A 24,117-nucleotide genomic window follows, 5' to 3' on the forward strand; every position below is an offset into this window, starting at 1 on the left:
ACTGCTGAAAGCTATAAGTTTGTACTAACTGAGCCTTGCCCTGATGCACCTGACGGTGACTCTACCCCAGAGGAGATTGAGTATCATAAGAAATGGGTAAAAGCTTATGAGATGGCGCGGTGTTACATTTTGGCATCAATGTCAAATGTATTGCAACATCAGCATCAAGATTTACCAATAGCTTATGATATAATGAGCAATCTCAAAGAACTCTTTGGGCACCAGAGTCGGACTACTAGGCAAGAGGCAATGAGAAAGCTAATGACAGCCACCATGTCTGAGGGGACACCCGTAAGGGATCATATCCTCAAAATGATGGCCTATCTGAACGAAATACAAGTTCTTGGAGGAGAAATCGATGGGGAAACCCAGGTCGATATAATTCTCCAAACGCTACCCAGAAGTTTTGAGCAGTTCAACCGCAACTATAACATCAACAAAAGAGAGTATACGTTGACGGAACTTCTGACAGAACTACAGGTAGCAGAAGGTATTTTTCGTCAAAGTTCTCAGATTCACTATGCTAAAAATGGTTCTACTTCTAAGTCGAAAGGCAAGAAGAAGAAGAAACGAGTCTTTCAGCAAAGAAGGTGAATAAACCTTAGAGTACAGGACAGAAAGCTGGAATGAAGAAGCCGAAGGGCAAGTGCTTCATCTGCAAGCAGTCTGGACATTGGAAAGCGGACTGCCCTCATAGGAACCAGAACAATAAAGGTATATCTCATACTCTAGTAGTTGAAACATGTTTAGCGGTGTTATCTACCAACACCTGGTGTGTAGATACGGGAGCCACTGATCATGTCTGTAATTCTTTACAGGGGTTCCAGGAAACCCGACGACTATTTGATGTAGAGATAACTGTCTACATGGGCAATACTACTAAGGTGGCGGCTGTTGCAGTGGGAGACGTCTACTTATCATTTGATAGGAATAGAAATTTGATTTTAAGAAATTATCTTTATGTACCCAGTTTTAGAAAGAATTTAATTTCAGTTTCTAAACTGTATTTGGATGGATATTCAGTTTCCTTTAGTAACAATGTTGTTATAAAGAGAAATAAGGTGATTATCTGTTCTGGTGCATTAGTTGGCAATTTATACACTTTAAATCCAATTTCTCCCACAAGCAAAATATGGAAATTAATAACACATCTTCTAACTCTAATAAGAGAAAAGAACCTTCGGAAATGAACCAAACGTATCTTTGGCATCTAAGGCTTGGACATATTAACTTAAGTAGGATTCAAAGGCTTGTAGCCGATGGACTCTTGGGTTCATTAGAGTTGGAAAACTTTCCAACATGTGAATCTTGCTTGGAAGGTAAAATGACCAAGAGACCTTTTAAGGCCAAGGGGTATAGAGCCAAAGATGCGTTAGAACTGGTTCATTCTGATTTGTGTGATCCTATGTCTATCCAGGCAAGAGGAGGTTATGAATACTTCGTCTCCTTTATAGACGATTATTCAAGATATGGATACATTTACTTGATGCGCCATAAGTCTGAATGCTTTGACAAGTTCAAAGAATATACGGTTGATGTGGAGAAATATCTTGGTAAAAGTATCAAGACACTACGGTCTAACCGTGGTGACGAATACCTCTTTGGAGAGTTTAGGAATTACTTATCAGAAGTCAGGATTCAATCCCAATTGTCTGCACTTGGTACACCCCAGCAGAATAGTGTGGCAAAACGAAGGAATAGGACTCTTATGGAAATGGTTAGATCAATGATGAGTTATTCAGAATTACCAAATTCGTTTTGGGGATATGCTTTAGAAACAGCAGTGTACATTCTGAATATGGTACCTTCTAAAACAGTTCCTTCTACTCCCATGGAATTATGGAATGGGTGTAAGCCTAGTCTGAATCATATCCGTATATGGGGTAGTCCAGTACATGTGCTGAAGACAAGTTGGAATCACGTACAGAAGTTTATCTGTTTGTGGGATATCCTAAGGGAACGAAAGGTGGTTTGTTTTATAATCCTAAAAATCAGAAGATCATTGTTAGTACCAATGCTCGATTTTTAGAAAAAGATTATGTAATGAACCATAAGCCCATAAGTGAAATAGTTCTAGAAGAAATTAGAGAGGACACATCTACTTTAGTACCAACAGTACAAGATGAAGTACCACATGAAACTGCAACACGAGTCACACATGATACACAGCCATAGACAGTGCCTCGTCGTAGTGGGAGGGTTGTGAGGCAACCTGAGAGATTCATGTTTTTGGGAGAGTCTTCGGACTTGATCCCAGGTAAACATGAACCTGATCCCCCAACATATGACGAAGCACTCCAAGATATAGATGCAGTATCTTGGCAAAAGACAATGATTTCCGAAATAGAATCTATGTATTCTAATAAGGTCTGGGAGCTTGTAGAACCACCTGATGGTGTAAAAGCCATTGGATGCAAGTGGATCTACAAAAGGAAAAGAGGGATAGATGGGAAGGTAAAAACCTTCAATGCAAGACTTGTTACGAAAGGGTATACTCAGAAAGAGGGAATCGATTATGAGGAGACTTTTTCACTGGTAGTCATGCTTAAGTCTATCCGGATACTCTTATCCATTGCTGCTCATATGGATTATGAGATTTGGCAAATGGATGTCAAGACAACTTTCCTTAATGGAAGTTTTGAAGAAAAACATCCATATAAAGCAACCAGAGGGATTCATTGAAAAAGGCAAAGAGCATCTAGTATGCAAGCTCAGTCGGTCCATTTATAGACTGAAGCAAGTTTCAAGACCTTGGAACATCTGATTTAATGAAGTAATCCAGTCATATGAATTTATTCAGTGTCTGGATGAGTCTTGTGTATACAAAAAGTGTAACGAAAACATGGTGGCATTTCTTGTACTATACGTAGATGTATTTTGTTAATTGGCAACAATGTCAAGGTATTATCGGACGTAAGGGTATGGTTGTCCAAATAATTTGATATGAAGGACTTAGGAGAATGTGCACACATTCTTGGGATCAAAGTTATAAGGGATCGCAAGAAAAGAATGTTGTCTCTATCCCAAGCTTTATATATAGATACAATCCTTGCTCATTTTAGCATGCAAAACTCCAAGAAAGGTTTCTTACCTTTTAGGCATGGAGTAACTTTATCTAAAGAGATGTCTCCGAAGACATCAAAGGAGATAGAGGACATGAAGGCAGTTCCTTATGCCTCTGCTGTAGGAAGCCTTATGTATGCAATGCTGTGTACGAGACCTGATATCTGTTTTGCCGTGGGCATTGTTAGCAGATATCAGAGTAACCTTGGACAAGGACATTGGACTGCGGTAAAGCATATATTAAAGTACCTGAGAAGGACTAGAGACTATATACTAGTTTACCAGGCAGATGATTTGCTCCCTGTGGGTTACACGGATTCGGACTTCCAATCAGATAGGGACAATAGTAAGTCTACGTCAGGCTATGTGTTTACTCTAGGAAGTGGAGCCATTGCATGGATGAGTGTTAAGCAGAAATGCGTCTCGGACTCAACCATGGAAGCTGAGTATGTGGCAGCCTCTGAGGCAGCCAAAGAAGCTGTATGGCTAAGGAACTTTCTAATGGACTTAGATGTGATTCCTGGTTTGCCCAAGATCATCACAATTTATTGTGATAATAGCGGTGCAGTTGCAAACTCGAAGGAACCACGAGCCCATAAAGTAAATAAACATATAGAGCGCAAGTACTACCTGATATGAGACATCGTCAAGCGAGGAGAAATTGTCGTCGCCAAGATTGCATCAGCAGATAACCTGGCAGATCCTTTCACTAAGGCCCTTCCGGCGAAAGCTTTCGATCGGCATGTGGAGGGGATGGGAATCAGATATATGGCAACAGATATGACAGCTTAGTCTTTTAGTATAAGTGGGAGATTGTTGGAGTGTATACTAAAAGCCTAGCTTTTGTAAACATTTATTTTTGAAATAAAAGAATCACATTGGTCAATATCTGCATTTATTTGTTAAATGTAATTGTTCAATTAATTTATATAGTAGATAACATGAAGTGTGGTGTCACACTCAGAAGATCATGTTCTCGGTTCTCTATAAATTACAAATAGTATCTCACGACTAAGATGGAAAGGAACAAACCATCAGAATAGTCGTAGTGTAATTAAGTATTAGTTTATCTTGACTAATAGATTACACTGATACACTTTAAGTGTATTGAGTAGGACCATTTATGTAAGTTCTTTTTGTACTGACCTAGTAAAAGAACTAGACCTTAGTTATTATGGAAGTGTGTGCTCTTAATCCTAATATAATAACAAGCACATATATTTAATATTTATTTCTTTAACTTATCAAAGGGTGAGGTTTAGCTCGATAAATCAATATGCCCGATAAGTTGAGAAATGATATTACTTATAGTGTGTGTTGTTGATTATAGAAGGAATCTGTGCCCTAGTTATTTAGGTTGAGAATGTCCGCAAGAGGAGCTCATAAGGATTGCCATGTTAAACCCTGCAGGTGGACTTAGTCCGACATGACAATGAAGTTGAGTGGTACTACTCTTGGAGCTAGATATTAATTAAGAAAGTTGTCAGTAACTTACTTAATTAGTGGACATTCATAATCTTAAACACAGGGAGACTAACACACTCATGATAAGAAGGAGCCCATAATGTAATTTGGGATTGGTGCGGTAGTGCAGTAATAACTCTCTAGTGGAATGAGTTATTATCGATGAACTTGAGTTGTATGTTCGGGGCGAGCACGGGATACTCAAGCTCATCGGAAGGTCAAAACCAATTTCTCCTCTAGGTCCCTGTCGTAGCCTCATTATAGCCTCAAGTTCATCCAAATGTAAGGCTCTTCTTGGTGTCCAAGAAGTGGGTCGGTCCAATGCTTGGTGACCAAGCAAGGGCCGGCCACATTCTCTTTATAGGGGTCGGCCCTATTGCTTGGTGACCAAGCATGTAGGGGCCGGCCAAGATTAATTCAAATAGGAGGGGTGTTTTGAATTTTTAAATTCTTCTCTTTGTAGAAAACTATAAGTTTTAAAAGAGAGTTTTTAATTTTTAAAACTTTTCTTATTTGAATTAGACCACATGTTTTAATAGAGAATTTTAAAAGTTTTAAAACTTTCCTTTTTTAACCATCCTCATGGTTTAAGAAAAAAAAAAGAAGATAAGTTTTAAAATTAAAATTTTCTATCATCATGTTAAAAAAGGAAATTTTGTAAGAGAAGTTTTAAATTTTAAAACATGGTTTTAATTTTTAGAACTTTCCTTTTTTAACTCCTCCTTTAGGAAAGGAAGCTTGTAAAATTTTATAAGAGTTTTCTTGTAAAATTTTATAAAAAAATATATTTCCTTTTTCCCCTTGATGAGGTGGCCGGCCACCTTGCTTGGTGCCCAAGCAAGTAGCCGGCCATATTAAAATTAATTAAAATCATCACAAAATTAAAATTGGTGATTGATTCAATCAAGAGGAAAGAAAAGGAAAAATTAAAAGGGAAATCGAAAAACTCTTGGATGATTTTAATTTTTGTAAAAAGTTTTCCCTTATTTGCCTTGGGCAAGTAATATAAAAGAAGGGGTGAGAGGGCTTTATGTGATACAACTCTTATTCTTTGGCTTGGTGGCTCTCTTGGTGGTCGGCCCCTCTCTCCCTCTCTTCTCCCTTTGCTCTCTTTTCTATTGTGGTGGTGGTGTCCGAATATTATAAGGAGGAGAAGCTCTTTTGGGTGGTATTCATCTTGGAGGATCATCGCCCACACGACGTCCAAGGCGAGGTGAGGAATACGGCAGAAGATCTCGAGGTCATTAGCTTACAAAGAGAAGGTATAACTAGTAATTTTCTTCCGCATCATACTAGTTATTTTCTTTGTAAGAATTCTAAATACAAGAGGCAATTAGATCTAGTTTTTCGAATTTATTTTTCGAGTTTGTATTTTCTTCTTTTTCGAATTTGTGATTCGATTGTTCTTTTTGGTTAACCAAGAGTTATTTAAGGAAATTAAATATTAGCTTTCCTTAAAAGGCTTTGCCTAGGCGGTCGTCGTTGCTCCCATATCCAAGAAAGCCATGTGCCTCGCCATGCAGTCCTAGAAGCCAATTTTAGAAATTAATATTTAATGAAATTAATAACTTAGGTAGATTTGAATCAATAGTGTTAAGTTCCGCTTGTGATTCAAATCTAAACCATTAAGAACAGATAAGTTAAATTTGGAATCAATGATGTTAAGTTCCGTCTGTGATTCCTAATTTAACTTCTAAAGAACACAATAGGTTATTTAAGGAAAAGTTCGACACTTGTACAAAAAAAATTTGTACAGTGGAACCGGTACATTTTCCGAGGACTAACCAACAAGATACACTTAAAACTACAAATAAAGTTAGTGATCCTCCTATAGATGATTCTCCCACTGAGGATATTAATATTGGTTTATTTTTTTATGCTTATGTTGATGATGATGTTATGAAAGGAAGTGTAGGGAGTTGTGTTGTGGAAGCAACATCTCAAGAATCACCTCCTTTATCCACACAACCTTCTGAGATTATAAGAGTTGCAAGGATTAAATATGTTGTGAACTAATGTGTAGGGATTTGTGCAATAGAAGCAAATCCCCAATAATCGCCACTTTTACTAGCACCACCACCTGAGCCAGAGCTAGAGCCATCATTTAATTTAGAAGATGTCACATCCATATGTTTTGAACTTTCAGGTATCTCTCAGTAAAGCAAGGTTAGTATTTCTTGTAATTTTTTGGAAAATTTTATAGAGGTACCTATAATTGATTTTGTTGGATGTGATTCAATTTGTGATACATACTCAGTTCATCTTAATAAGGTTCTAGTTCTATCTAATATAGCATGCTTGGGAGAGGTATGTTTTTCTTTTAGGTGTGCAGATTTTCATGGGGCCTATAATTGGAAGCTCGATCTGAATCGTATTCGACCACCTGAAAGAACTTCTAAGAAGACGAAGATGGAGAAAATTATACTTTACTCTATAGCTCATTTGATGAAAGCACTCTCCATAATAAGAGCCCTGGGTAAGAGGGTGTTGAAATATCTTACCCCTCTACGAGCAAGATTTCGATGAATTTAATGAGGTGGTCGAGCTAAAGACCTAAAACAAGTGCTTCTTGGGAGGCAACCCAAGTTCATTTTCCTTGTTTTCTTTTATGTCTTTAGTTCTTTCTAGTTTCTTTTTATTTCATTGATAATATATCATACCCTCTACTTAATTTTTCTTGTCAATCTTATTTTTGTAGAATTCAAAGTTGTGGAGGAATGTGAGCATTGGATAGAGGAGTCTTTTTAGAAAACATGAATGATAATCATTTGGAGCTCATCACTTGGTAACTTCTCTAAACTTCATAAATCTCCTCACATTACATTTCTAGTTTTCATTGGGACAATGAAAATTTTAAGTCTAGGGGGATGCATTAGATGCATTTGGTTTAGTTTAGTTTTTGTTTATTTCTTTTTCATAATAAATTTTTCCTAGTTGCATCATTCATCACATCATGATTGTTTGTTCCTTAATGCAAAATACTAGCACGTTTCATCTAGATATTTATGTTGTGTGATTTGGTATGCTAATTGTTGGTTAGTCCTAGAAAAACATACCGGTTCCACTGTATAAAATTTTTTTGTACAAGTGTCGAACCTTTCCTTAAATAACCTTGTAACATATGCGAAATTATTTTTAGGGTTATTGTGGAATAACCTTAGGAAAATTTTTAAGAATTTTTAGAAATTTTTCTGGGGTTAAACGGAGTCCATATGGCTCATGTTGAGGAGTAGATCGACGGGGCTAGATCGGGGCAGGTTTAGAATACCCATATTAAGTAGGAATTGATTAAGGTTAAACTTAGGTTTTAATTAAGCTAACCTAAGGTTCGGATTAATTTCGCTATAAAGCCCCGAAGCCTTCCTATTCTCCTTCTACTTCTCTGTTCCTCCTCTGCTCCTCGTGATCTCAGACATCACGCGACCGAGCCCGGCGACTTCTTCTTCTCTCGGTGGCGCCGGCGAGGAGGGGACCTCGGAGCTTCGAGAGGAAGAGAGGTTAGTGACAGCCGAACCCTCCTTCTCCCCAACTCCTTCCTCTTCTCTGATCTCGGTGGACAACGGCGACAGATCTCAATCGGTGGTTTTCGCCGGCAGTCGGGAGGGAATCGAGGTCGTCGGCGTTGGATCTGGGCAGCGTCGGCCGAGTAGAAGAGGTAGCAACCATTGTCCCTTCCCGATCTCTTCTCTGTTTGTTAGCAAGAACAAGACCGATCATGCCCTAGCCGCGATCTTGAGGTAAGAGGTTTAGTTTTGCTTGTTGATCATGAAGTTTGAAACCCTAATCCATCCTTTGGGAATCGATGCTGGTCATCTTTCTGGGAAGCAGAAGGTTGTGTGGTGATTCCGGCCATCACAGTTTGATCGGGTCGTTTCCTCCACCGGATCTGTGATCATCTCCGGCAATTGAAGAAGTTGAGGTAAGGGAATTAGTTGGTTATTGTGCTCACAGAATTTTTAGTGTTTTCCTGCTGTTCTGTTCTGATCTGATCAGTGAAGATGCTGGGTGTAGTTTACTGCTCGTGGGGGATTGATATATTATTGATTTCTTGCTCGGTTATCTTAATCGAACATTAAGGGCAGTATGCACGGTGTACTCCTTGATCTAGATAAAGAATGGAACCAATAGGAATTAGGAATTGTTCTATGTAGTTGTTGGAAGGCTTTGAGTGTTCTATGGTTACTGGAATTTTTGTAGATGGTATTGAAAAGGACTAATTAGCAGTGATTAAAGTAACCCAACTGTTGCAAGATTATGTTCGGTTGTGCTATCTCAATAATTGAGGATTGTAAGAGTGGATTAACCTAAATCTGAAATGGATTTCCATGATGTTTAGGTTCATTTCTTGTTATGTGATATAGAAAGGGTTAGGGATAACTAAGATCGTTAATGGGAATTTGATTTTTGGATGGGTAAGCTAAGTTGAAATTTAATCTACACTTACCAGTAGATAGGAGTAGGAATCGTGGTCAGCTATTGCTTGAAAGTTGGCTAGTTACTTGTAAATTAATTCATCTATTTGTAGAGTACACATATATAGTTACATGAAATTGTATATGTGATACAGGACCTTGATTGACGACATTCTACGTGACGTGGGGTGGTTCTGTCGATACGGGATACATTGAGGCGGGTATTCCTTTCTTATCTCCTATTTAGTTCTTTGAACTATAAAGCATGGTTATATTTGGATATGTAGGTTGCATTCCTTAAATCTGTTTATTGTTGTTTTTCCTGCTTGTCACTTTTGTTGGACCCTTGATATAATCTTGTTTAATTCATTACAGTCTCGACTTTTGACATCTAGACTCTGCACATAGGTACATGTAGAGTTTGTATCATAGGGATGTCTGGTTTATTCGGTTTACATGTTGATCATGCATACTATTGAGTTAGTATATACGTGATGGGGTTGTGGTTGTTGGAGTTGCGTAGTGCATTGACCATCTTATATTGGGTTGTGGGTTTATATGTTTGTTATGATTAGGAGGTGGTTTCTGGGGTTGCATGATTGATGATGGTATCGATACTGTGATTATTCACGTCATGTTCATCATTCATTGCATACTGACGACTATAGTCTCCCTTGTGGTTGAGAGGGTCGTCGGTTGTGTGTAGTTGTCCTTTCTACCACTGTTGGAGAGTGGTAGTTAGGAGTGGAGCTAGTCCTGTCGCGCTTACTCAGCTGCTCAGTATTGTTACTCTGTCAGCCTCGACCACTCTGGAGTAGTGGGTCTTGAGGGTACAGTAGTCAGAGGGCTTGGGTTGTGAGTGGTCAGGGACCCTTACTATGTAGTTAGATAACTCCATAGTGTACCGTAGTCTCAGTCGCTTTATAGCGGTTACGTGTGTGAGGCTTGTACGGTTTGTCACGGACCCAAGCCTCTCGGCCATACCGGGGTCGTGGTGTCTGGAGAGGTGTCGGGGGTGACCATATGTCATGCATGCGCATTTTGCATATGATGCGCGGTGCATCTGTGGAGGTACACTTGCATACATGACTAGTAGCTATTAGTTGCATGTGATTGTGTGATGTTGCACTTGTTTGAGCTATGTATGTTGCATATGGATGTCATGCCGCATACATGTCATTTACTTTACATATATTTATAGTCGTATATGTATTGCACAGGTGTTGTTGACTCGGTGAGTTTACGGATCTTGGTACCATGGTATTGATTCTTTTCGGGTATGTACATTTATGTTATGTGCATTTATTATGTCGGGTTCACTCATATGCCATTGTTGTATTAGATATAGTTAGATGTACTACACTGTTGACAGCATGACTCTATTCTTTACTTAGGAGACTGTATTCTTGATTCCTACTTATTTATGCAAACCATGCTTTATTCTGTCTATTACCCGCTGAGTTACCTGTACTCACCACCCCGTCTACACCCTTTGACTTTTCAGGCAGTAGGTAGATGATATGGAGATGCTTGGAGCATATTGCCAGCCGGTCCCATTTCCCGTGTCATATCCGAGGGATGAGTTGTGGTTTTGTTCCTTCTTATCTACATTTTGTATTCGTTGTATTTTGAGTACTGATTAGGTTTTGATACTTGTACTACGGACTTCATATCTGCGATGTATTTTTGTGGACTTTTGTGTTTGTGGGTTTCCCCTTCGACTTTCCGTTGTGTTTTTGATATAGCCGTGTGGGCTACATGTTAGTTGTATGATTGTTTTCATTTCTCTTATCCAGCCGGGTAGGCTGTGAATATTAACTGCGTGGTTGTGTTTCTTTTGTGCATAAATATTCCAGCCGCATGTGGCTGATGTATTTTTGCTTGTATGGATGCTTCAGATTGTCACCGATACAGGGGAGATGCTGCCGGATTTTCGTCTGGCAGAGACTCCTTTGGGGGCGTGACAATTTTTGGTATCAGAGCAGGTTTGCGATGCTTGTTTTTCGTGTTTTGGATTTTTGGAGGTTTACGTTATTTTGTGCTTTGGATTTTGAGGTTACGTCGTCTATTTCTCGAGTCTTGGATTTCCGAGGATTGTGAGATTTACGAGTTTTACGAGGATTACGAAGTTTACTAGGGTTACACTCGGGATTCGTATTTTTTCGATGTGACTGTTCGGATATCGGGACCAGGCAGCGGCAGAATATCTCCAAGCTATAGGATGTAAGTAAATTTACTGTTCTAGTGTAATTCTGTATTCTTACCTTATTGTTAATATCAGGGATGAAGCGTGGGGATACAGCCCCTAGTCAGCGCCGTGGTCCAGGGCGACCACGAAAGACACCTATTGAGTCAGTAGAGTCAGAGCCAGTAGAGGCAGATTCTCTCAGGAATCCTACAGAGATTTATATTGATAGTCATGGACAGACCCACCAGGTTCCTATGAGAGATCAGGGTTTCCAGCCTCAGGTGGTTTCCCCTATATTACCACCAGTGGTCCCTACCCCTGCTGCCACTCCTTGGGTGAGGGATAGAGCACGTATCCCACTATTAGCTCGATCGGTAAAGGACCGATTCACCTTGTTCCATGGAGTTCCCGACCCGAGTGTTGCTCGTTCTTGGTTGGGAAATGTGGAGGACACTTTCGAGTATTTGTCGTGTACTGAGGAAGAAAAGGCTGAGTTAGCGGCGTACCATCTTCGAGATCAGGCTGTCACTTGGTGGAAATTGCAGAAGGTACTGTTGGGAGATCAGAGTATTACCTGGACTTTATTCCGAGATGCTTTCGAGAGACAGTATTTTCCAGCTCCTTATCGTATGGCTCGTCGACAGGAATTCTTAAATCTGAAGCAGGGGGAGCGATCTGTGATGGAGTATGATGCAGAGTTTAACCGATTAGCTGAGTACTGTCCACAGCTTGTTGCTCAGGACAGTGATCGGTTAGACCAGTTTACCCAGGGCCTTGCGGCTTATATTCGTATCCGGATGTCTGGTTTTACTCCTAGCTCTTACCGGGAGGCACTAGATAGAGCCTTGATGATTGAGATGACCCAGCAGCAAGTTTCCCAAGAGCGGGGAAAAGACAAACAGAAGGCTCAGGATACAACTCCAAATCAGAAACACCAGAACAAAGGTCAGAAAAAGCGGAAGAAATGGCAGGGATCCCATTCTACTTCAGGAGAGTCTCATCAATTACCGAAGACAGCACGGTCGTCAGCTGATTCTTCTCGTCCCTCTCATCAGCATTGGAGGGATCAGTCCAGTGGATTAGTATGCTTTCAGTGTGGTGTAGAGGGTCACTCTAAGACCAATTGTCCATTGGGTCAGAATGTATGTTACTACTGTAAGCTTCCGGGACATAGAAGCCGTGATTGTACTCTGAAGGCTCAGATGCAGGCTGCCAAGGTTGCTACTCAGGGTAGTCATATTACTCTGACTCGACGGCCGAAGGGATCGCAGAAGTCACAGGGTACTCCACATCAGCAGAGTATACCACCTTCTCAGGCACAGGTATACCACATCCAGAGTCAGCAGTACCCAGCAGTACCTGTGGCTATACAGTATTCCTCAGCTGTCCCGTCACATCAGATGCATCCGGTACCTCAGTATTTTCCAGCGCCACCTAGCTCTTGTCCAGTGATACAGCCTCAGCAGCATGCTACCACCCACCAGTCTCAGCAGTTCGCTACTACTCCACCAGCACCGTTTCAGACCACTACTGGAGTATCGCCATCGTGCCCGGAAGTGGGACGCGTGTATGCTATTACTCGAGAGGAGGCACAGCGGGCCGAGGGATCGGTCTTTCGGGGTATGATTACTGTTTATTCTTTTCCTGCTGAATTATTGATAGATACTGGTAGTTCCCATTCTTTCATTTCTCGGATATTTCTGAGTAAGATTTGTAGATTACCGGTTCGTCGGACTCATACATTAGCGGTATCTTTGCCCTCGGGAGAGATACTAAATATCGGCCAGGAGATTAGAGATTGTCCATTGGATTTCGAGGGTCAGACCCTTATAGTGGACTTACAGGTTCTGGATATGTTAGAATTTGACATCATTTTGGGTATGGACTGGTTGGTCAGATATTATGCTACCGTGGATTGCAGCGCGAGAGTGGTTACATTTAGACCTCCGGGTCTACCATCCTGGGTATTCATGGGTACCAAGGATGAGGGGATTTCTGTCATCTCAGCTATGCAAGCTCAGAGATTATTGTCTCAAGGATGTCGGGGGTATTTGTTATCTATGATTAAGATTGATCAGGATACTACCACACAGCTATCTGACATTTCTATAGTTCAGGAGTAGCCTGACGTATTTCCAGAAGAATTACCCGGCTTGCCCCCGAAAAGGCAAGTGGAGTTCACGATTGAGTTGATCCCGGGGACAGCACCAGTGTCCAAGGCTCCGTATCGCATGGCACCTAAGGAGTTAGAGGAGCTAAAGGTACAGTTACAGGAGCTGCTGGATAGAGGGTTTATCCGTCCTAGTGTGTCTCCGTGGGGAGCTCCGGTGCTTTTTGTGAAGAAGAAGGACGGATCGATGAGATTATGCATCGACTATCGGCAGCTGAATGCAGTGACTATTAAGAATAAGTATCCACTGCCACGTATAGAGGATCTGTTTGATCAGCTCAAGAATACTTGTGTGTATTCTAAGATTGATCTGTGCTCTGGCTATCATCAGCTCAGTGTGAGAGATTCAGATATACAGAAGACAGCCTTCCGTACTCGATATGGACACTATGAGTTCTTGGTAATGCCATTTGGGCTTATCAATGCTCCAGCAGTTTTCATGGATTTGATGAATAGGGTATTTCTGGAGTTCCTGGATCAGTTCGTGATTGTGTTCATCGATGACATATTGATATATTCTCGATCCGAAGAAGAACATGGGCGACACCTTCGTATAGTATTGGAGACGCTCCAGCGAGAACGTCTCTTTGCAAAATTCAGCAAATGTGCATTCTGGTTATCTTCTGTGGGGTTTCTGGGACATATTGTTTCTAGCAGTGGTATATCCGTTGAGCAACCACCATCTCCTAGACAAAGTCTTTTAAGGAAAACTAATATTTAATTTCCTTAAATAACTCTAGGTTAACCAGAAAGAACAATCGAATCACAAATTTGAAAAAGAAGAAAACACAAACTCGAAAAATAAATTCGATAAATTAGATCTAATTGCCTCTTGTATTTAAAATTCTTACAAAGAAAATAACTAGTATGATGCGGAAGAAAACTACTAGTTATACCTTCTCTTTGTAAGCTAATGACCTCGAGATCTTCTGTCGTATTCCTCGCCTCGCCTTGGACGTCGTGTGGGCGACAATCCTCTAAGATGAACACCACCCAAAAGCTTCTTCCTCTTCTTCTAAAATCCGACCACCACCACCACCAAGTAGAAGAGAGCAAAAGGGAAAAGAGAAGGGAGAGGGCCGGCCACACCAAGTGGGTCTCCAAGCAAAAGAATAAGAGTTGTTTTTCATGAAGCCTCCTCACTCCTTCTTTTATATTACTTACCCAAGGCAAATAAGGAAAAACTTTTTACAAAAAATAAAATCATCTACTAGTTTTTCCTTTTCTTTCCTCTTGATTGAATCAATCACCAATTTTAATTTTTTGATGATTTTTTAATTTTAATTATGGTCGGCCCCTTGCTTGGGCACCAAGCAAGGTGGTCGGCCACCTCATCAAGAGAAAAAAGGAAAATATATTTTTAAAATTTTACAAGAAGAAATCCTCTTATAAAATTTACAAGCTCTCTTTCCTAAAGTAGGAGTTAAAGAAGGAAAGTTCTAAAAACTAAAACCATGTTTTAAAATTTAAAACTTCTCTTATAAAATTTCCTTTTTTAACATGATGATAGAAAATTTTAATTTTAAAACTTATCATCCTTTTTTTTCTTAAACCATGAGGATGGTTAAAAAAGGAAGTTTTAAAACTTTTAAAACTCTCTATTAAAACATGTGGCATAATTCAAATAAGGAAAGTTTTAAAAATTAAATTTTTTTTAAACTTATAGTTTTCTACAAAGAGAAGATTTTAAAAATTCAAAACAACCCTCCCCTTTTGAATTATTATGGTCGACCCCTTCATGCTTGGTCACCAAGCAAAGGGTCGACCCCTATAGAAGAGGATGTGGATGGCCCTTGCTTGGTCACCAAGCCTTGGACAGGCCCCATTCTTGGACACAAAGAAGAGCCTTACATTTGGATGGACTTGAGGTTATAATGAGGCTACGACAGGGACCTAGAGGAGAAATTGGTTTTGGCCTTCCGATGAGCTTGAGTATCCCGTGTTCGCCCGGAACACACAACTCAAGTTCATCGATAATAACTCATTCCACTAGAGAGTTATTACCGCACTATCGCACCAATCCCAAATTACATTATGGGCTCCTTCTTATCATGAGTGTGTTAGTCTCCCTGGGTTTAAGATTACGAATGTCCACTAATTAAGTAAGTTACTTGTAACGACCACCCTTCTTACTACTACTACTCTCTAAGAATGACTGTTACTTATCTACTAACTCTACTTAACCGGTATAATTAAAATCCTCGAAGAAACCCTACCGAAAAATTTCGGCAGAGTCTCCCCTGTACCGGTGACCATAATCATTGATACATAACATAATATACACAGTCACAGGCGACTGGAACATTTATCAAACAACCACGCAGTTTATAAGACACAACAACTAAAGAAAATAAACTATTCTAGCAATAACAAATGAATAAAACTAAACTAACAATGCGGAATGAAAGTACAATCTAAAAAAACATAAACCATAAGGTACAACTCAACTATTTCTATCCACTAAACATGAAAACTCAAAACTTCCCAGGTCTCTCCATAGTCCTGGCACCACACACCATCCGCGCCACCTTGTCGCCTTCCTTGCTAAATCTTTTCTTTTCCTTTATCTGCAATAAGAGGAAGTGTAGTCTATAAGCAAAATTTGCTTAGTAAGCGCTATCTAACTCATAAAAACACGAATGTGCATGTATACGAAAAGAACTAAAAACTATATGCTCTAAGAGGAAATAAAGCATAAACATAACTGCTCATGTCAAACTGATAGCAAAGAAAAGCTACGGAATCTACTTATGTAATTCTAATAGCTAATCATGCTGCTCATCTAATAGGTAAACATGAAAACTACTCATCTACTAGATAAACATGATAGAATAAGGAACCAAACTTACTGAATTCTAAACACCTTCTGAATCTTATTTCACTTGTTTAAAGACTTATTCTTTAAATACTTTATACTTATGTAAAACTTGCTTTACTTGTTCAAAACTTATACTTATAATACTTCAAAATAATAATCAACTTCTTCTTGGGCCCGGCAACTGTACTTACTATGCGCGCATCCCTAACTAGACCCGAGATAGCTGGTCCCGAATCTAGTAGGATTTGCTAGGTTATCTAAACCTAGGGACCGACTATGGGAGCCCAGCCCAAGGACTACTGAGAGTCCTGCATACTAGGTTATCTAAACCTAGGGACCGACTATGGGAGCCCAGCCCAAGGACTACTGAAAGTCCAGTACAGTGCCACTGATAAAAGTAAAATACTTGTTATCTTTTAATACTTCTATATAATGCCTCGGCATTTTAATAAGCACCTTGTGTGCCAAAATCCCTAAAGTCTTGACTTTGGGATCTACTTAAGGCCTTGGCCTTTTTCTTTCTTTTCTTTATCTGTCTTATACTTGTTAATACTTCTAAAAGAATTTAATAGAACTCTTATTTTTCCACTAGAATACATGGCTGTTCATACTTGTTAAAAATAGCCAATGAAAACTAGAAAATCTGCATATCATATAAGCTTAAACTACATCTAAAACTTGTTGGAATTAAAATCTTAAATCTTGCTACAACAGAGATAAAAGAAAGAGAGCAAAGAATGCATGCTACCCAATAATCTCTAGCTATTCCACTGCTGTATAATGAAATCCAAAGCAAAGAAAACAAAATACACTAGCTGTACGGAAAATCCAAAGCATGGAAAACAAATCTGACTTCTTCAAGTATGCTACAACAAAATTAAATAAAGGAAACCACATCTGAATTCCTTAAGCTTGCTACGTCATAATTAGAACAAGGAAAGCAAATCTGAGATTTACACTTGAACATACTAAGAGTGAATACTTAAACGAATGATTTTGCATATTATAACTAACGAAAATCTGCATGCTACATAACAAAAATCTGCTCTACTACCCATTGAAAAATCTACACTACTACAAACTAATTTCTGCTATATGGTTTAAACTTTAGCTTAAGCACAACTAACCATGCATAGTTCTTCTCTTAAATCCTTCACGTGATCTATTCGGACTCACTAACAGTGCATGCGCAATTTGACCATCCTAAGGAGGCAATGGAAGGAAAAAGAGATTTCCTTAAATAGTCCAGATTCTAACTCTCACAATTCTTCTCAAGTTGATGTCAAATGAATGGTAGCACAGGGCCGTTGACACCCAGGAATCCTAGCAACACTTCACTAATCCAACTCCAGAACAAATACAAAGCCATCACAACTTAAGCTAGCACACATCAAAAGCTTCAACTACAGATCATAGAATCAAATCCGGGTTTGCTACAAGCTCCAAGAGGGGTTGTTCCAAGCTTCGACGAGGCTGTTCCTATCTCATACATAGCACAAAACCAACCAAATTAAGCTTGCTGAAGACTTAAAACAAAACAAACAAAAAACCCTTTCCTAACTATTCTGCAAGAATTCACGGCAGAAAGCTTAAGCAACAACTTTACCACATATCTTGAAATCAAGAAGGAACAAAATCCAAACGAAATGTAACTAGGTCATCTACAGATTCTGGATTGTTTCCAGCAAAGCATAAACTCAGCACAAAACAAGATATGCACTAACACACGAAAATCCAGGAAACACCACAAGATGAAATCTCGGAACTATCCTACTGCAGGTGAGTAGCGACTTACCTGATTCTTGAATTCAAACCGAAGGAGAAAACCTCTAGGGTTCGCAGAGAAACTTCAAATTCCAACCCTTCCTCGTGCCCACGAGCTCTCTTCAACGAGGAGACCTCGAATCTGTGAAGAACCGACGGAGAGGAGTGCTCGTCGACCGTCGGAGTTGAGCCCTAAGCTCGGCTTCTTTTCCGCCCGAGAAGGAATCGCCGTCGCGCCGTCGCAGAAGAGAAGAGGAGAAAAGGAGAGAAAGGTTCAGGGAAAAAGAAAACTTAAGTTCTCTTTTCTTATCACTAGGGTTTCAATTTTAACATATATATATATATATCTCGCACCCTACTTTTTCGCGAAATACTCGCGGAAGAGTTGGTTGGCTGCGGTTTTGACCAAGTCCCAGGTCGCAGCTTCGATTCCTCAGCCCCGCACTTTTCGTTTCGATTTATTTTCAATGTTCCTAACTATACCTTATATAAATTTGTTCTCACATCTAGTTAACAAATCTAGCATAGCCCGGTTGGTCGGGCCGAGTTCTGCTTGGGCCGAGGAGCTCGGTTCGAAACCCAGCTTCTTCAACTTATTTTCCTTGCTATTATTCCCCATTACCATTTTCTACATCATATACATCTTATCTCATATATTATTAACAAAACAGCCATAGCCCAGATGGTTTAGCCGCGTCCGGTTGGGTCATGTCTGACCCGAGACCACGGGTTCGAGACCTAGCTTCAAACACATTCGGTTTTTTTTTTTTTAACTTCTTCCTCTTGGTAAAAATATCAAACGAGCTCCAAAAATTACATAAAAATACTCTATAAATTCCTAAAAATCTCTAGAATATTTCTATAACATTTCTAAATATTTTTAAGAACGTTTAAAACTCCTAATGGGAAAAATTGGGTCGTTACATTACTGACAACTTTCTTAATTAATATCTAGCTCCAAGAGTAGTACCACTCAACCTCATTGTGATGTCAGATTAAGTCCACCTGCAGGGTTTAACATGACAATCCTTATGAGCTCCTCTTGGGGACATTCTCAACCTAGATAACTAGGACACAGATTCCTTCTATAATCAACAACACACACTATAAGTAATATCATTTCCTAACTTATCGGGCATATTGATTTATCGAGCTAAACCTCACCCTTTGATAAGTCAAAGAAATAAATATTAAATATATGTGCTTGTTATTATATTAGGATTAAGAGCACACACTTTCATAATAACTAAGGTCTAGTTCTTTTATTAAGTCAGTACAAAAAGAACTTACCTAAATGGTCCTACTCAATACACTTAGAGTATACCAGTGTAATTTATTAATCAAGATAAACTAATATTTAATTACAATATGACTATTCCGATGGTTTGTTCCTTTCCATCTTAGTCATGAGCAACTGTTTATAATTTATAAAGAACCGACAACATGATCTTCTGAGTGTGACACCACACACCATGTTATCTACTTATATAAATTAATTGAACAATTACATTTAACAAATAAATGTAGATTTTGACCAATGTGATTCTTTTATTTCAAATAAATGTTTACAAAAGCTAGGCTTTTAGTATACACTCCAACACTAATATGCCTATTGATCTTTATTTTCCTATCCATAGTAGCATGAAGTGAGCATTATTATTACTAGTAGAATTTGAATGTTGGCCTAGTTTTAGGATCTCTTTACATTATGTTTGACTTTGATGGTAGATATTTTTGAAAATAGTGATGATTCATAGAACTGGACAAGTACTCTTGCTTCTATGGTGACCTCTCAACTACATTTTGGTTACTGGATAAACTCAGATCATGTAAGCTCATTTGGAAAAATTAATTTCTAAAATAATAATAATAATAATAATAATAATAATAATAAAAGTTTGTTCAAGTTTGATACTTTACAAACATTAAAAAAAAAAGAAAAAATATGGGATAAAAAAATATTTATCGTGAGTGGAAACTAGTAATTCACTCCTTTGAGACCGAGTTAGTGTTGGAATGTATACTAAAAGCCTAGCTTTTTTATAAACATTTATTTAGAAATAAGAATCATATTGGTCAAATGTCTACATTTATACTAAGTGTAGTTGTCCGTTTAATTTATATTGTAGATAACATGGTGTGAGGAGACACACAGAAGTTCATGTTATCAGTTCCTTATAAATTATAAATAGTTGCTCACAACCAAGATAGAATGGGACAAACCATTGGAGTAGTTGTAGTGTAATTAGGTATTAATTTATCTTGACTAATAAATTACACTAGTACACTATGAGTGTATTGAGCAGGACCATTTGAGGTAGTTTCTTTTTATACTGACTCTTTAAAAAGAACAAGACCTCTGTTATTATGAAAGTGTGTACTCTTAATTATGATATAATAACAAGCACGTATACTTAATATTTATTTCTTTAATTTATCAAAGGGTGCAATTTAGTTCGATAAATCAATAGGCCCGATAAGTTGGGAAATGATATTATTTATATGGTATGTTGTTGATTATAGAACGAAACTGTGTCCTAGTAATCAAGGTTGATGATATCCCCTTGAGAAGCTCATAAGGATTGTCATGTAAATCCTGCAGGTAGACTTAGTCCGACATGATAATAAGGTTGAGTGGTGTAACGACCCAAAATTCCTCATTACGAATCCTAATAGTACGTAAAAATATTTAGAAATGCTTTAGAAAAATTCTAGAGATTTTTAGAAATTTTTAGAGTATTTTTATGAAATTTTTAGAAATATTTAGATATGCTTTAGAAAAATTCTAGAGTTTTTTAGAATTTTTTAGAGTATTTTTATGAAATTTTTGGAGGTCGTTTAGTATTTTTACTAAACGAAAGAAGTTTCAACAAAGATAATGTCCAAGCCGAGATTCGAACTAGAGACCTCCGGCCGAGCCAACTCTTAAGTGAATCCGGCTGACCAAGTGTACTAGCGGGCATAGCTGATTAAAAAAGGAGCAAAAATCTATTTAAGCAGTAGTTGAGGAATAGGAAATAAATTGAAATAAAAAGGGGCGGCTGAGGAATCGAACCTGCGACCTCTAACCCGGTCAAGATTTAGCAAAGCACGGCTGACCAAGTGTCCCAGCGAGCGTTGCTGATTAAAAAGGGGAATGAAATTTATTTAAGTAAAAGTTAATAGGAAACAGAAAATAAATGGGAATAAAAGGGGCGGCTGAGGAATTTGTAACACCCCAAATTTCCTCAATTAGAGTCCTAAAAATAATTTACAAATATTTAAAAATGCTATAGAAATATTATAGGGATTTTTAGAAATTTTTAGTGTATTTTTATGTAATTTTTGGAGGTCATTTGGTATTTTTATTAAATGAAGGAAGTTTCGACAAAAAAATGTCCAAGGCGAGAATTGAACCCACAACCTTTGACTCGGTCAAAACCCAGCTAACCAAGTGGGCAAACGTATTTTTCTATTTACAAAAGGTAGCGAATTTATTTAAGATAGTTAACAGAATATTGGATTATAAAAAGCGATAAGTTGATCTTGGATTTGTCTGTTTAGAAAAGGTAGCGAATTTATTTAAGATAGTTAACAGAATATTATATAAGGGATAGGTTGATGTTGGATTTGTCTGTTTAGAAAAAGTAGCGAATTTATTTAAGATAATTAACAGAATATTGGATTATAAAAGGGATAAGTTGATGTTGGATTTGTCTGTTTAGAAAAGATAGCGAATTTATTTAAAGAGTTAATAGAAATAGTAAGTTATAAAAAGGGATAAGTTGATGTTTTGTTTTCCCGTGACTTAAACCATTCTCTCCTTCTCTTCTGCGTACGATGGCGGAGCTCGGGCAGAAAACGAAAGGGAGTTAGGGCATCATCTCCGGTGGCCGGCCAAGGTCCTAGAAGCCCTTTTTGTTCGGTTGTGAGTCCAAGAAGCAAGGTAAGTGCTTCTCACCTGCAGTAGGAGTAGTTTCGGACCTTTGTTCTTCTTGAATTCGAAGCATAAGAAGCGCTTATAGTGCAGATTTTTAATTAAGCCTATAGTGCAGATTTTAATTAAGCTTATAATGCAGATTTTTATGTACAGCTTATATTGTAGATTTTAATTAAGCTTATAGTGCAGATTTTTAATTAAGCCTATAGTGTAGATTTTAATTAAGCTTATAATGCAGATTTTTATGTAAGCTTATAATGCAGATTTTAATTAAGCCTATAGTGCAAATTTTAATTAAGCTTATAGTGCAGATTTTTAATTAAGCTTATAGTGCAGATTTTAATTATGTTTATAGGTGCATATTTTAATTAAGCTTATAGTGCAGATTTCAATCAAGCTTATAGTGCAGATTTTTATGTAAGCTTATAGTGCAGATTTTAATTAAGCTTGTAGTGCAGATTTCTTAGAGCTTAAAATGCAGATTTCTTTAGAGCTTGTAGTGCAGATTTCTTAAGAGCTTATGGTGCAGATTTCTTTAAAGTTTATAGTGCAGATTTTTTGTGGAACTTGTTGTAAGATACCGTAAAATTTAATAATAAAAATTATTGGACGAAAAATCTTATTGGATTTTTCGAGAATTTTTAGAAATTTTTCGGGATTTAAACGGAGTCCGTATGACTTGTTTCGAGGGGATGACTTGGTGGGGCTAATTGGAGGCCTGTTTAGAATACCCAATTAAGAGGGAGTTGATTAATTTCATTTAATCTAATTTACCTAAGTATAAACTCTTTAACTAAGTTTAAATTCTGAACCCTTTTTCCTTCTTCTCGATTATTTTCCCCTTCACGCGCGAGCCCTCTTCGTCCCGAGCCTCGCCAACGACCGGTGATGTTGCTCTTCCCCCCTTGGCGTCACCGGCAAAGAGCACACCGGAGATTCGAGGAAAGTAACCGATTCTTTCTCTCTTTCCTTCTCTCTCGATCTTCCTCTCGTGCGCGCGGACGACCCGACACACACAACACCGACAGTGACGATTTCTTCCTCGGCGATCGCTTCCTTGTCGAGTTGCCTGAGGGAGTGTCCCTGGATCTCGACGTTACTTGTCATCTCCGGCTGAGCGATTGCATCTTCGGTGGTTTCTTGCTCACAACCGGTTGTTGTTCGGCTTCTAGGGCACGGTGGAGTTAGGGCACGGCAGGGGGAGGGGGAGTTGATTCGCGTCCCTCTCGGTGGATCGAGCTCTCTCAGTTCTCCTTCTCTATATGTTCTCTAGGGTGTGACCTGCAACTCCACACCTGTTGGATCGGATCAGACAACACCATTTTGAGGCAATCGATCGAGGTAGGCAAGCTTCAAAGATTTTGCCTAATTGGTTTCCTTGGTGATGATCTTCTTGTTCTAGATTAGAGGGAGGATCAGATTTGTGTATTCTAGACGTTTCCTGTTGCCAGAGATCACTGCAATCCTGCCTTTTGTGTCGATCTCAGCTTACTGTCACAGCTTGATGCTGTTGTGAACCACCGTGGTGAGTGAAGGTAAGGGTTGTGGATGAATTATTGGGTTTAATCTTAATTGAGAATGTATTGTTTGTGGATTTAGTATTGGATTTATGCTAGGTGTTGCTTTTGGGCATCTGTTTGTTCAGGACCAGCTGAAATTGGGTGGAGAAGCTCTATTTTTCTCCACAGCAAACTTTGGATTTCTTCATCAAAGGGTGTGGATTTTTGTTTTGGATCAAGGTGAGCTAAGTATGGAGTTTTGATTGCATTTATGTGATAGATGGATGAATTAATATTTAAACCATATTATGTTGGGGATAATTGGATGTTATGGATGATTGGATTTGATTAGTGAATATTGATTTTAGAAGATGATCATGATTAAGTTGATTAACTCAAGTAGGATTGAAGGGAAGGAAATTATGGATTTGGTTAAACCTAATTGGATTAAGAAATTAGGTTAATCATTTCAGTTAGGGTTTCCCTAATTAGATTTGGGAGTTTATTTAGCTATTTGCTATCTATGTAATTAGCTAAGTGTATTACGTGATCACAGGATTTTGTTTTGAGGCGAGCGTCTCGACAGGGGATTGGTTTATCTGACACAGTCGATAGATAAAGGTGGGTATTTCTTCCTTGGCCTCTATGTAGTTCTTCTTGTACTTAGTGCATGGTTATTATTGGATGAATTAGGCTGTTTTATTTTATATCATGATCGGTTGGTGTTTTTCCTGCATGATACTTATGCTTGACCCTTGTGATGATCTATTTAATTCTGATACAGTCTCCACTCTTGATATCTTCTCTGTTGTGATTACAC

Source organism: Zingiber officinale, chromosome 6A (assembly GCF_018446385.1).
Source record: "Zingiber officinale cultivar Zhangliang chromosome 6A, Zo_v1.1, whole genome shotgun sequence".
Classification (NCBI taxonomy): domain Eukaryota; kingdom Viridiplantae; phylum Streptophyta; class Magnoliopsida; order Zingiberales; family Zingiberaceae; genus Zingiber; species Zingiber officinale.